The sequence below is a fragment of the Crocuta crocuta genome, unplaced genomic scaffold (assembly GCF_008692635.1).
Source record: "Crocuta crocuta isolate KB4526 unplaced genomic scaffold, BGI_CrCroc_1.0 scaffold262, whole genome shotgun sequence".
In the NCBI taxonomy this organism is placed as follows: Eukaryota; Metazoa; Chordata; class Mammalia; order Carnivora; family Hyaenidae; genus Crocuta; species Crocuta crocuta.
The window spans coordinates 5,288,832-5,302,532 of NW_027528869.1; the positions used below are offsets into that span (position 1 = coordinate 5,288,832).

A 13,701-nucleotide genomic window follows, 5' to 3' on the forward strand; every position below is an offset into this window, starting at 1 on the left:
AACACGGGAGCACCTAAACACATGAAACAAATATTAACAGACATAAGGAAAGAAGCTGAAGAGTGGTGGACTTCAAAAGCACACTTACATCAATGGATAAATCATTCAGACAGAAAATCAATTAGGAAACAATGGCTGTGAATGATACATTAGATCAGATGGACCTAATCAATACATTTAAAACATTGTATCCAAAGATGGCAGAATACACATTCTTTTCAAGTATATATGAAACATTCTCCAGACCAGATTACACATTAGGCCACAAATCTTAATAAAATTAAGAAGACTGAACTCGTATCAAGCATCTTTTCCAATTACAATGGAATGAAACTAGAAATCAATTACATGAAAGGAACTGGAGAAACACAAGCACATGGAGGCTAAACAACATGGCACAAAACAACTAATGAGTCAATAAATAAACCAAAGAGGAAATTAAAAAATACATGGAGACAAATGAAAATGAAATGGTCCAAAATCTTTGGGATGCAGCAATAGCAGTTCTACGAGGGAAGTTTATAGTGATATAGACCTACTTCAAAAAACAAGAAAAATCTCAAGTAAATAATCTAACCCTTACACCTATAGGAACTAGAAAAAGAAGGACAAAGCCCAAAGTTAGTAAAAGGAAGAAAATAATAAAGATTAGATGGAAACGAATGAAACAGANATAAACAATCTAACCCTTACACCTATAGGAACTAGAAAAAGGACAAAGCCCAAAGTTAGTAAAAGGAAGAAAATAATAAAGATTAGATGGAAACGAATGAAACAGAGACTAAAAAACAAGAGAAAAGATGAATAAAACCTAGAGCTGGTTCTTTGAAAAGGCAAACAAAATTGATAAGCCTCTGACCAGGCTCATCAAGAAAAAAAGAAAGACGACTCCAATAAAATCAGAAATGACAGAGGAGAAATAATAACTGACATCACAGAAACAAAGAATTAGACTACTATAAAAACATGCCAACAAACTGGACAGCCAAGAAGAAATAAATTCCTAGAAACATACAATCTTCCAATACTGAATAAGAATAGAAAATCTGGAGAAACCAATTATTGGTTATAAAAGCGAATCAGTAAATAATAACAAGAACTCCTTTCAGACAAAAGTTGAAGGCCTGACAGCTTCACAGGTGATTTATACCTAACATTTTAAAAAGAGTTAATACCTATTCTTCTCAAACTATTTCAAAAAAACAGAAGGGGAAGGAAAACTTCCAAATTCATTCTTTGAGGCCAACATTACCATTGCTAAAAACCATGACACTACAAAGAAAACTATAGGCCATTACTACTGATGAACACAGATCCAAAAATCCTCAACAAAATGTTAGCAAACTGAATTCAACAATACATTAAAAGATCATTCACCAGAATCAAGTGGGAATTATTCCACAGATGCAAGAGTGGTTCAATATTCACAAATCTACCAATGTGATACATCATATTAACAAGAGGAAAAAGATAGAAACCATATGATCATCTCAATAGAGACAAAGAGCATTTGACAAGATACAACATCTGTTCATGATAAAAACTCTCAACAAAGTGGTTTACAGAGAACCTATCTCAACATGGTCAAATATGAATGAAACACTCACAGCTAACATCATACTCAATGGTGAAAAACTAAAAGCTTTTCCTCCAAGATCAGAAACAAGAAAAAAATGTCCACTGTCACCACTTTTATTGAACATAGTACTAGAGATTCTAGCTTCACCAGTCAGACAAGGAAAAGAAATAAATGCACCCAAATTGGTAAGAAAGAAGCAAAATTGTCATTATTTGCAGATGACATAATGCTACATGTAGAAAACCCTAAAGCTGCAGGATATAAAGTTAATAGATAGAAATCTGTTGTACTCCTTGGGGCGCGTGGGTGGCTTAGGTGGTTCAGCATCTGACTCTTCTTAGTTTTGGTTCAGGTCATGATCTCACAGTTTCATGGGTTTGAGCCCCACACTGGGCTCTGTGCTGGCAGTGGGGAGCCTGCTTAGGATTCTCTCTTTCCGCCTCTGCTGCTCATGCTCTCTTTCCAAATAAATAAATAAACTTAAAAAATTTTTAAAAAGGAAATCTGTTGTACTTCTGTACACTAATAATGAAGTAGCAGGAAGAGAGATTTTAAAAATCCCATTTTAAAGAATGAAAAGAATAAAATACCTAGAAGTAAATTTAACCAAGGAAGTGAAAGACCTAAACTCTGAAAACTATAGACATTGATGAAATAAACTGAAGATGACACAAATGAAAAGATATACCATGTGCATCTATTGGAAAAATTAATATTGTAAAATGTCCATGCTTTCTACAGATTGGGTGCAGTCTCTATCAAAATACCAACAGCAGTTTTCACAGAACTGTAACAAATAATCCTTAAATCTGTATGGAACCACTAAAGACCTGGAACCGCCAAAGCAATCTTGAGAAAGAACAAATCACACCCTCACATTTCAAGATCTACTACAAAGCTATAGTACTCAAAATGGTGTAGCACAATGGAGCAGGATAGAGAGCCCAGAAATAAACCCACATTTATGGCCAATTAACCTACAACAAAGGAGCCAAGAGTACACACTGGGGAAGAGTCTTTTCAAGAAATGTCGCTGGGAAAACTGGACAGCTACATGCAAAAGAATGAAACCGGACCACTGCTTTAACACCACACACAAAAGTAAACTCAAAATGGATTAAAAACCTAAATGTGCAACCCAAAACCATAAAACTCCTAAGCAAAAACATAGTTATCTCTTGGACATCAACCTTATATTTATGGATAAGCCTCCTCAGGCAAGGGAAACAAAAATGAAAATAAACGAATGAGACTACACCAAAATAAAAAGCTTTTGCACAACAAAAAACCAAGACCAAAATCATCAGCAAAACAAAAAGGCAACCTAGTGAGAAGATATTTGCAAATGATGTATTGGGCAAGGGGCTAATATCCAAAATACATAAAGAACACTCATGCTCAGTCTCTTTCTCTCTCAAGAATAAACATTAAAACAAATTTAAAAAAAGAACTTAGGTGATTCAACGCCAAAAAAAATCCAACCAATCTGATTTAAAATGGGCAGAGGACCTGAATAGACATTTTTCCAAAGACACACATACACAGATGGCTACTGGTGCTCAACATCACTAATCTCTCTCAGAGAAATGCAAATCAAAGCCACACTGAGAGATCACCTCTCACCAATCCAAATGATGAGTATTAAAAAGACAAGAAACGACAAGCGTTGTCCAAGATTGGAGAAAAGAGAACCCTTGCGTGCTATGGCGGGACTGTAAATAGGTGCAACCATTGTATAGAATGTGTAAAATGGAGGTTCCTTAAAAAATTAAAAATACCATATGATCCAGTAATTTCACTACTGAAAATTTACCCGCAAAAAAGAAAACAAATTTGAAAAGATATATATGTATGTGTGTGTGTGTGTATGTGTGTGTGTGTATATATATACATCCTTATTTATTGCAGCATCATTTACAGTAGCCACTTTACAGAGGCAACCCAAATGCCCACTGACAGATGAAGGGATAAAGACGACCTATAGATTCAGAAGACAGACAGACAGACAGACAGACACACACACACACACACACACACACACACACAGGAATAGCAGTCATAAAAAAAGAAGGAAATTTTGCCATTTGTGACAACAAGGATGGGTCTACAGGGTATTATGCTAAGTGAAATAATTTAGACAGAGAAAGAGAAGTAACATATGATTTCACGTACGTGGAATCTAAGAAACAAAACAGAATCTTAAATACAGAGAACACACTGGTGGTTGCCAGGGGGGAGGTGAATGGCGGGATGGGTGAAAGAGGTGAAGGGCATTAAGAGGTACAAACGTCCAGTCATAAAGTAAATAAGCCATGAGGATCAAAAGTAGAGTGTAGGGAATATGGTCAATAATACTGTCATACATTGTATTACATAGCACCCTATGGTGAGAGATGTGACTCTACTTCTCCTGGTGAGCTTTGAGTCATGTACAGAATTATGGAATCACTCTGTTGTACATCTGAACCTAATATAACATTGCCTGTCAACTACACTTTAATAATAAAATGTTTAAATGGCTGTTTGAAAACTTGAGAAACAGAAATAGGAACCCGTCAGGATGCAAAAATGAGAAAAGTTTAAAAGTGAATAGAATGTCAGAGAACACACCAGAAACTCTTGTTCTTTACGTTTTCTTCCAACATCAGTTTTGTTGTGTAACATTAAATTCCTGACATTTGCAGAGGACATTATATTTGCAAAGCCTTTCATATAAACTTAACTTACTTTTAAGATGTGGTATGTAAATGAGGGTAATTATTAACACTTATGTAAGAAAAAAAGCAATTAAAGAGGCTAAATGACTTGTCCATAGTCACACATCAAAGTCTTGACGAGAGCTCAAGCATACCAACTTCTGGCCAAGTATTTTCTGCCAAGCCAGAAGTTCACAAACTTTCTGGTGTTAGGATTCCTTTACCCTTTCAAAAATTACTGAGGGCCCCAAAGAGCTTTTGTTTCTGTGGTTTATACCAGTATTCACCTACTAAAAATTAAAATGGAGACAGTTTGTGAATATTTATTAAATTATTTTAAAACAACAATAGCCTCATTACATGTTAACACAGATAACATATTTTAAAAGAAGTAACCATATTTTCCAAAACAAAAAGCTGAGAAGAGTGGCACTGGTTCAAATTGTGTAAGTCTTTTCAACGTCTGGCTTAACAGAAAACAGCTGGATTCTCATATCTGCTTCTGCATTTAATAGGACGCTTTTATAACATGTAGCTTCTGGAAAACTTCATTGTACATTGGTAAGAGAATGAGAGTAATTAGCAAAAGTCTAAGTACTTTTTATTTATTTGAGAGAGCAAGCGAGAGAGAGAGAGAGAGAGAGAGAGAGAGAGAGAGAGCGCGCGAGCACAAGCAGGGGAGGGGCAGGGAGAATCCCAACCAGGTTCTGCGTTGTCAGCATAGAGCCCAACGCGGAGCTCGAACTCACAAGCTATGCGATCACGATCGGAGCCGAACCAAGAGTCAGAAGCCGAACTGACTGAGCCACCCAGGCGCCCCGCAAATGCCTATTATTGTGACAGTGGTTTTGGCCTCAGAGAGTCCCCACCAGGGTCCTATGGATCTCAGGGAACGCCCTACCACACACTGAGAACCACTATGCTAGGGCCACACTGTCTCCTACCAGAGCCAGTGATCCAGCACAAGGTACACAAAATCAGTATGACAACGGCATGCATGCCACGCACGATCAGGATAAGCCCACCCACATCAAAGCTCCTCTTAGGGACCCCTGCCCATTCCTGCTCCCAACCACGACTGTCAAACTTTCACTGATTTCACAGGTAGCAGAACTGAAACCAGTCTCCTCCTCCCCCACGTCCCCTACCTCAACAGGCTGTATGATGGGCTCCCCAGTTGGGCTATCACAGAGAAGCCTCAGAAATGCCAGTCAGTAACGGAGGACCGTGGGGGAGAAGAAGGGGGGAAATAGCTGGGGAGAGGGAGGGAGGCAAACCGTGAGAGACTCTCGAATACTGAGAACAAACTGAGGACTGATGGGGGTGGGGGGGAGGGNCACACACACACACACACACACAACTGGGGAAAATATCTGTAACTCATATCAGAAAGAGCAAACTTCCTATTATATAAAAAGCTCCTAGCAATTGGCAAGTAAGGACTCAGCAAAAGATGGACAAAGGATGTGAACGGGAAGTTCACAGAAAAGGAAATCCCGATGCTTCAGCTGCAAGAAAAGATGTACAACCTTATTCATCGTAAGAAAAAGTAAAACTTTGCTGCAAGCCCATTTTTCACCAATCATATTGGTAAAAATCCAAAAGCATGAAAAAACTCTGTAGGTGGAACTATGAAGAAAATAGGCATTTCCAATTAGCATATAAGTCATTAACACCCCCACAGAGGGCAATTTGGCATGAATATCAAAATCACAAATCCAGAGTCTTTGATGCAGCAATTTCACTACCAGGAATTTACATATAAATTAGCACATACGCTAAATGTTGTGTAAGGGAGATACAAGATTGTTCACTGCAGCAGTGACTGTCATAGTAAAAGATGAGCAAACACCTCTGTGTCCATCAATAGGGAACTTGTGAATTAAATCAAGGTACATCCATAAATATTATATGACCATAGAAACCAATAAAGGAGCTCTGTACATATCTACATAGAAAATTTTCCATAAGATATTAAGTAGTAAGTCTTTCATCTGGCATGCCAACATGCTATCCAGACAGGAAGACCTGGAAAGTTCAGGGCCACGGGTGGGCAAGCAGTGGAGGCACCCAGGAGGCTGGGATAAACAAACGTCACTAAGGTTACTTTGGGAACGCTGGTATGAAGTATTATGACTTGGGAACAAGAGCTTCTGCCCAACTGTCAACCTTGACAAACTGTGGACCTTGGTCAGTGAGCAGACATGGCTAAAAGGCTGCCAGAAACAAGCCTGGGGCCTCTCCTGTCATTAATGTGGTGCGATCTGGCCACAACAAAGTTCTGGGGAAGGGAAAGCTCTCAAAGAAGCCGGTCGTTGTGAAGGTCAAACTCTTCAGCAGAAGAGCTGAGGAGAAGATGGTGGGGGGTGCAGTGTCCTGGTAGCTTAAAGCTACATGGAGGGAAGTGCACTAAATGCTAACAAGTGCTTAAAAAGATACTAAGTAATAATAAAAAAAAAAGGTATATAGGATAGTGTTTAGAGTATACTATCATTGTGTTCGAAATGGATGGTATATAAGTGAATAAAAATCTATATTCATAATTGCTTACATTTACATAAAGAGACTCTGGAATGACAAGAGTCAGACAGATGGAGAGCAAGGGTACGGAGGAAGACTTTCACAGTATACTTGAACTTTTTTTTTTTTTTAACCATATGAACGTATTTCCTTCCAAAAACTATTAACTAAATAAACTCATTTTAACAAAAGGTGGCCAAGGTCTTTCTCATCTATAAGTAACATCTTCTTGGGCAGTTCTCCCCTCATCCCCAAGTATCCCCAACTGTATAAGCCCAAACCAGTTCCATATATGTCATTCTAACCAAGGTTGATATCACTGAACATACCTTAAAACATTATCTTCTCCAAAGCTATTAAATTAAAAGCCTCATAACAAACACTGGGATGGTAGAAGACATTTTACTTATCTATTTACCTCTTGCGTCTACCATATAGCACTTACTATGTAAAAGGTTCTCAAATTCAGCTAGGAGGATACATTCTACTGCTGGGATTCCAAGCAAAGCGTGAGCTGAAGAAGACCGTAGGGAGAAAAAGCCTTCTCGGGGTCCCTACTCTGTTCTCCACGTATACTTAAGAGTGACACCTGGCCTCTGTCCGAATCTGCTCTCCGGAAGTAAAAGAGGAAGATTTCCAGCGCTTGAGGAGACCCCTGGGAACTCATATTAAAGAACGAGGAAAGTCAGGGCCAGCCCACACTTCCAGAGGGCAGAGGGGCAGAGGCAGAGGCCCCACAACCCAACTCTGGCTCACAAAGCAAAATCTTTACTCTTCCTCTTAGAGAGAGAGAGAGAGAGAGAGAGAGAGAGAGAGAGAGAGAGAGAGAGAGAGAGAAATTTTAAGAAGGCTGCCAAGTCTCGAATGCCTACTAGTGTGGTGGAAGTTAAGTTGCAGCCAACTTCAAAGTCAAAGAAATTATACTTTAAATCACCCTTGTAAGTTACAATTGTACCATCCTCCTAATCATCTGAAAGCCAAGCCCAGGTAGATGCGCCCATTATCAGAATGTGCTTTTTTCTGACTCACAAGAGTCTCTGAAAATCGACCACAAATCTTACTCCAGATCACAGAAGGAGCAAGACAGGAAAAAGAAAGAGGAGGAGGAGGAGGAAGAAGAAGAAGGAGGAGAAGAAGAAAGGAGAAAGAAAGAGGAAAGAAGAAAGGAGAACGAAGAAAGAAGAAAGAAGACAGGCCATTTTTTCTACTCCTGAAGCGACAAAGCTGTGGCAACACAGGCCAATTCCAGAGGCAGTAAGATTTCCCATCACTCTCCAGTGCCACGAACCCGCTTCCCTCATTTTGATGACTGAAACGCCCCTATGATCTTCTGATCGAAAGAGGAGGGAGAACAGAAAGCTGGGTAAATTTTGTCATTTGTAGAAGACCGCGAACTGCCAGCTCTTTGAACTGTGTTTCTTCTGAACGCGTGGGTTTTTTTTTTAAGTCCATGTTTCTAAATTTCACATTGTTTTTATTAAATTGTAGATGTTTTCAGTGAGGTGCATAGTCTCCTGCTGTCACCCCACCACTTCCTGCTGCCATCTGACCGGCCAGCTCCCTTCATTCGCATTACCTGGCCTCTGAGGACCTCTACGGGGACGCCTCTGTTTTAATTCTCACTTACCAACTCTAATAATAATCTAAGCCCTTAGGTAACAGAGAATGAACCATGTATCATCTTGACGTTATTTTCTGTATAGTTTTATAAACGTTCCTTATGGCTAAGACTTTTTTTTTTTTTTAGTTTTTCTTATATAAACTTTCAAACACATAGAAAAGTAGGAAAAAATACATACCCAAATGTTCACCCTTGAGATTCAACAAGTAACGTTTTATTCTATCTACTTCATCTTTCTCCACCTTTGTTTTCCTGTGCTGTTAAAAAAAATTATGGCCATCAAGACGCTTCACTCCTAATACTCTATTCTTCCACATGTTTATGATTAGCTTTTCATGTTAAAATTTCTAAATGATGTCTTCCTTACTGTGCAGGAGAACAGGACCATCACCACAGCTTTCTAATTATGCTTGAGCTTAAAAACGGCGGTGCGCGCAAAGTAGATACTTACTGAGTCAAAAACCCGATCTAATAGATTCCATATTTGCCAAGTGGTAAATACTGGAGACGTTTCTTAAGACCCTGTTAGACCCTGTTGAAACTACTTTGTTTATACAGGAACGGAGAGGGGGCTCCAGGGAATGGGTGAGGACCGAGACTGCTTATTACACAGACCCAGCAAACTGCCATGTGGACCCACCTCTTTGTGTAAAGTGCTGAGTGGAAAAATCATCAGGCTTAACAATTTGGGAAATATTTTGCTGAGCCATCTTTTTCTTTCTGAAATGTCAGGTAGGGGGAAAAACATTTTTTTTTTTTTTTTAAGTATAGTACAGAACCATGTGGGTATTAACCGAGGCTATTAATTCCTATTAAGGAAACGGATTTCCTTAACTTTTAAAGACTTAGCCACTTCTAGGACTAAAAATGAGTATTATGAGTAGCGAGGCCTATATTTTACAAACAGTCTAATAAGCTCATTTCCTGCTACACAATCCTGAGAACAGAATCTATGGAAGTTTTACTGTGAAGGTATAATGAGACAACAGATTATGAAAAAAGAAATTCCCCCCAAAACTATTAAGAGTTGTTTTTTTTTTTGTTTGTTTTTACTGTATTGGTCACTGTGCATTTCAAAGACAGAAGCACATGAGCCATGTGTGTTCTTTATTTAATATGAACTTTAGTTCTCAAAAGTTCTCTTCTTTTAAAGAAAGGAAAGGGGTCTAAAAATACTAGCCCAACTTGGACAGGATCTTATGATGTATACTGGTGATCAATTCCTTTGGGGTATTTAGAAAAAGAGTACACTCCATGACTGGCTCCCTTAGGAATTGTTACCTCCATTTTGTCACCTCAGAGCAGTACCATCCCACCCGGGAGAAGAAGGCTACCACCAGGGTTTTGATTGAACCATGTGGTGGAGGAGACCACAGGTGCAGACAAGCAGGATACAATATGCCACCCATCATGACAAAGACTGAGCTGAGGAGAGAGAGTTCGGTGTGAACAGAAATAATCTCCTAATAGTTACCAATGACTGCCAGAGGGCCAATAAAGAACTCTCTCACTGAGGCAATGCTATAGATGGAATGTCATATGCCCCCAAATCCATATGTTGAAACCCAGTCACTAATGTGATAGTATGAGGAGGCAGGGCCTTTGGGGGGTGATTAGGTGGTTAGAGGGCAGAGCCCCCACGAATGGGATTAGTGCCTTTGTAAAAGACCCCAGAGGGCTCACTTGCCCCTTCTACCATGTGAGGGCAAAACAAAAAGATGGCTATCTAGGAAGAAGGAAGTAAGCCCTCACCAGACACTGAACCTGCCAGCATCTTGGACTTCCCAGCTTTCAGAACTGTGAGAATTAAATTTTTAAGACAGGTAGCTTAGTCCCTGGAAAAAGCTGAATTGAGCCCTACTATTACTGGCTGTGTGATCTGGGCAGTTTCCTTTTATCCTCAAGTCTCAGTTTTCTCATATGTAAAACTGGGATAATAACCACCTCCCTCTTACAGTTTGCCCAGCATATGGTAGGTTCTTGACAAATAGCTGCTCCCTTTATTCTTGCCTTTCTTAAGACTCAGAGAGGTAGAGGGGCACTCAGGCTTCAAGGGAATTTACGGTATGTTACAGAAAGCAGTTCATCCACCTAGGGCCAGGCATTCATTTGTCTATGGCCAACGACCTTGGTTTAAGGTACCAAAGAAACAAAAGCAGAGGATGTTACAACCAAAAGTAGATACAATGTTTCCAGAGGTGATCAGTTTCTACAGAAGAGACACTTCAAGGTCTTCAAGAAATCCTGTCCATTGTTAGGAACTGAACTTGGCTCTTCACAATCCTCTCCACTTTTTCCTTCCAAAGAATGAAGTCAAATGTTCAACTCATCCTTCTCCTTCAACAGTTTCCAGGTTCAAAGGCTTGCTTTCTGGTTAAATTTATAGGCCAGGGAAGGGAGGCAGCACTAGATACTGAAAAAGATACAAGCTTTGGAGTCAGGCAGACCTGGGCATTTGAATCCTGAGATTGCCGTTTACTATGTATGTGATGTAAGAGTAGAAATTTAACTTCCTTGAACTCAAACAGCTTACCTATAAATTGAATACCGTCTACATTAAAGCAGTCCCATGAGAATTGTATCAAATTATGCTTCGCATAGTTTCTGGCACAGAACAGGAACTCACTTCACTGTCCCCAAGTCTCCAACTACCAACTGTTGCCACAGTCAAATAAGCAGGTTTCAAAGTCTGGCTGAATGAGTGGCCAACCCTATCATACTGGCAGTATTTGCTAGCCCCTCCTCCCACATTCCAGCACTGTAGGAAATCATAAAGAAACCTCACTCCTCAAGCAGGTCACCAGAAGCAGGAGTTAAATAACAATGCAGTTGCAAATAAAAGCTAAAATTAAAAAGTAGGAACAAAAAAAAAAAGTCCCAAAACACAATTCAAAACTGAGCGAAGGACTCAGCAGACATTTTTTCAAAGAAGATCTACAAATGTCACTTAGGACATTAAAGATGCTCAACATCGGGGCGCCTGGGTGGCTCAGTTGGTTAACCATCCGACTTGGGCTCAGGTCATGATCTCATGGTCCGTGGGTTCGAGCCCCGCATCGGGCTCTGTGCCAACAGCTCAGAGCCTGGAGCCTCCTTCAGTTCTGTATCTCTCTCTCTCTGTACCTCCCCTGCTCATGCTCTGCCTCTGCCTCTCTCTCTCTCTCTCAAAAATAAAAATAAACACTAAAAAAAAAAAAGATGCTCAACATCACTAATCATTAGAGAAATGCAAAAGAGAACCAAACTTAGACACCACTTAACCATTAGGATGGCTGTTTTCCAAACATCAGAAAACAACAAATACTGGTGAAGATGTGGAGAAATTGGAACGCTGTGCACTGGTGGTGACAAATACAATGGTGTTGAAATGACAACAAAGGAGTTAGAACATTACATCAGCCTAGCTGACAAAGCCTAGGACGGGCTTCAATTTTGAAAGAAGCTCTACTGTGGGTGAAATCCTATCAAACAACCTCGCATGCCAAAGAGAAATTCTGAAAGGAAGAGTAAGTTGATGTAGCAAAGTACATTGTTTTCTCATTTTAAGAAAGGCCACAGCCACCCCAATCATCAGCGATTACTACCACCAGCAAAAAGACTCTGACTCATTGAAAGCTCAGATGGTAACGTTTCTTTAAAAAAAAGTATTTTTTAATGAAAATATATACATTTTTTTTAGACTTAATGCCAATGGACACTTAATAAACTATAGTACAGTGTAAACGTAACTTACATACACTCAGAAACCTAAAATTTCACTTGACTCACTTTACTGCATTATACAGTTTACTGCGGTGGTCTGGAACTTAACCCACATGATCTCTGAGGTATCCCGGTATGGGGCAAAACTGTCCTTCAAAAGTGTGGAAGAAATGAAGACATTCCCAGAGAAACAAAAGCTGAGGGGGTTCTTTGCCTCTAGACCTGCCCTTCAAGAAATGCTAAAGAAAGCCCTGCAGGTTGAAATGAAAGGACAACGGACAGCAGCTCTGAGTTGTATGAATAAATAAAGATCTCCTGGGCAATTATAAAAACTAGTATTATTACAACAACGGTCTGTAACTCCAGTTTTTGTTTCCTACAGGATTTAAGAGACTAACACATTTTTAAAAATTATTAGTTTATGTTTTTGGACAACGTATACAGATGTAATTCTGTGAGATCATCATCTGAAAGGGATGAATGTGGAGCTGTAAAGGAGCAGATTTTTTATGCTATTTACGCTATTGAAGTTAATTTGACATAAATTAAGTTCGAATGTTATAAATTTAGGGGCACCTGGGCGGCTCAGTTGGTTACGCATCCAACTTCTGGCTTCAGCTCAGGTCATGATCTCGTGGTTTGTGAGTTCAAGCCCTGCATCAGGCTCTGTGCTGATAGCTTGGGTCCTAGAGCCTGCTTTGGATTCTGTGTCTCCCTCTCTCTCTGACCCTCTCTCACTTGTATTTGCTCTGTCTCTCAAACATTGAAAAAAAAGTTTTAGAGTATTATAACCTTAGTGTGTTAAACAGAATTACCATGGTTGGTGAAGATGTGGGGAAACTGGAACCCTGTGCACTGCTGGTGAAAATGTACAATAATGTTGAAATGACAACAAAGGAGTTAGACTATTACATCAGCTTAGTGGATAACACAATGGCAGGGTTCGGAGGACTGGCTTCAATTCTGAAAGACGTTCTACTGTGGGTAAAATGCTATCAAACAACCTCGCATGACAAAGAGAAATCATTTGTGAAAGGAAGAGTAAGTCATTGTGGCAAAGTACATTGTTTTCTTATTTAAAAATTTTTTAATAGTTTATGTTTGAGACAGAGAGAGACAGAACATGAGTGGGGGAGGGTCAGAGAGAGAGGGAGACACAGAATCTTTAACAGGCTCCAGGCTCTGAGCTGTCAGCACAGAGCCCGACATAGGGCTTGAACCCACGAACCGTGAGATCATGACCTGAGCCGAAGTCGGACATTCAACCGACTGAGCCACCCAGGCGCCCCCATTGTTTTCTTATTTTAAGAAATAAGAAATTTTAAGAAATGGCCACAGCCACCCCAATCGTCAGCAGCCTGACTGGTCAGCAGCCATTAACAACAAGGCAAGAGCCTTGCCAAGAAAATGAGAAAGGGATTTAAACATTTCACCACCAAAAAAATCAACTCAACACAGAAGATAGTAATGCAGGAAATGAAGGACAAAAAGGCTATCAGCATAAAGGAAACAAGAGCAGAATCACAGAATTCCTTCTTCCTTAGTAATTACTTTTTTAAATATAAATGAAATAAACTATGTTA

At 39.6% G+C, this 13,701-nt stretch overlaps 1 protein-coding gene across 1 annotated transcript in view; it reads right to left on the reverse strand.

The window, feature by feature from the left end:
- The window catches only part of BORCS5 (BLOC-1 related complex subunit 5), a 95,278-nt gene that overhangs the window by 23,132 nt on the left and 58,445 nt on the right, over positions 1–13,701 (reverse strand). The window lies entirely within an intron of this gene.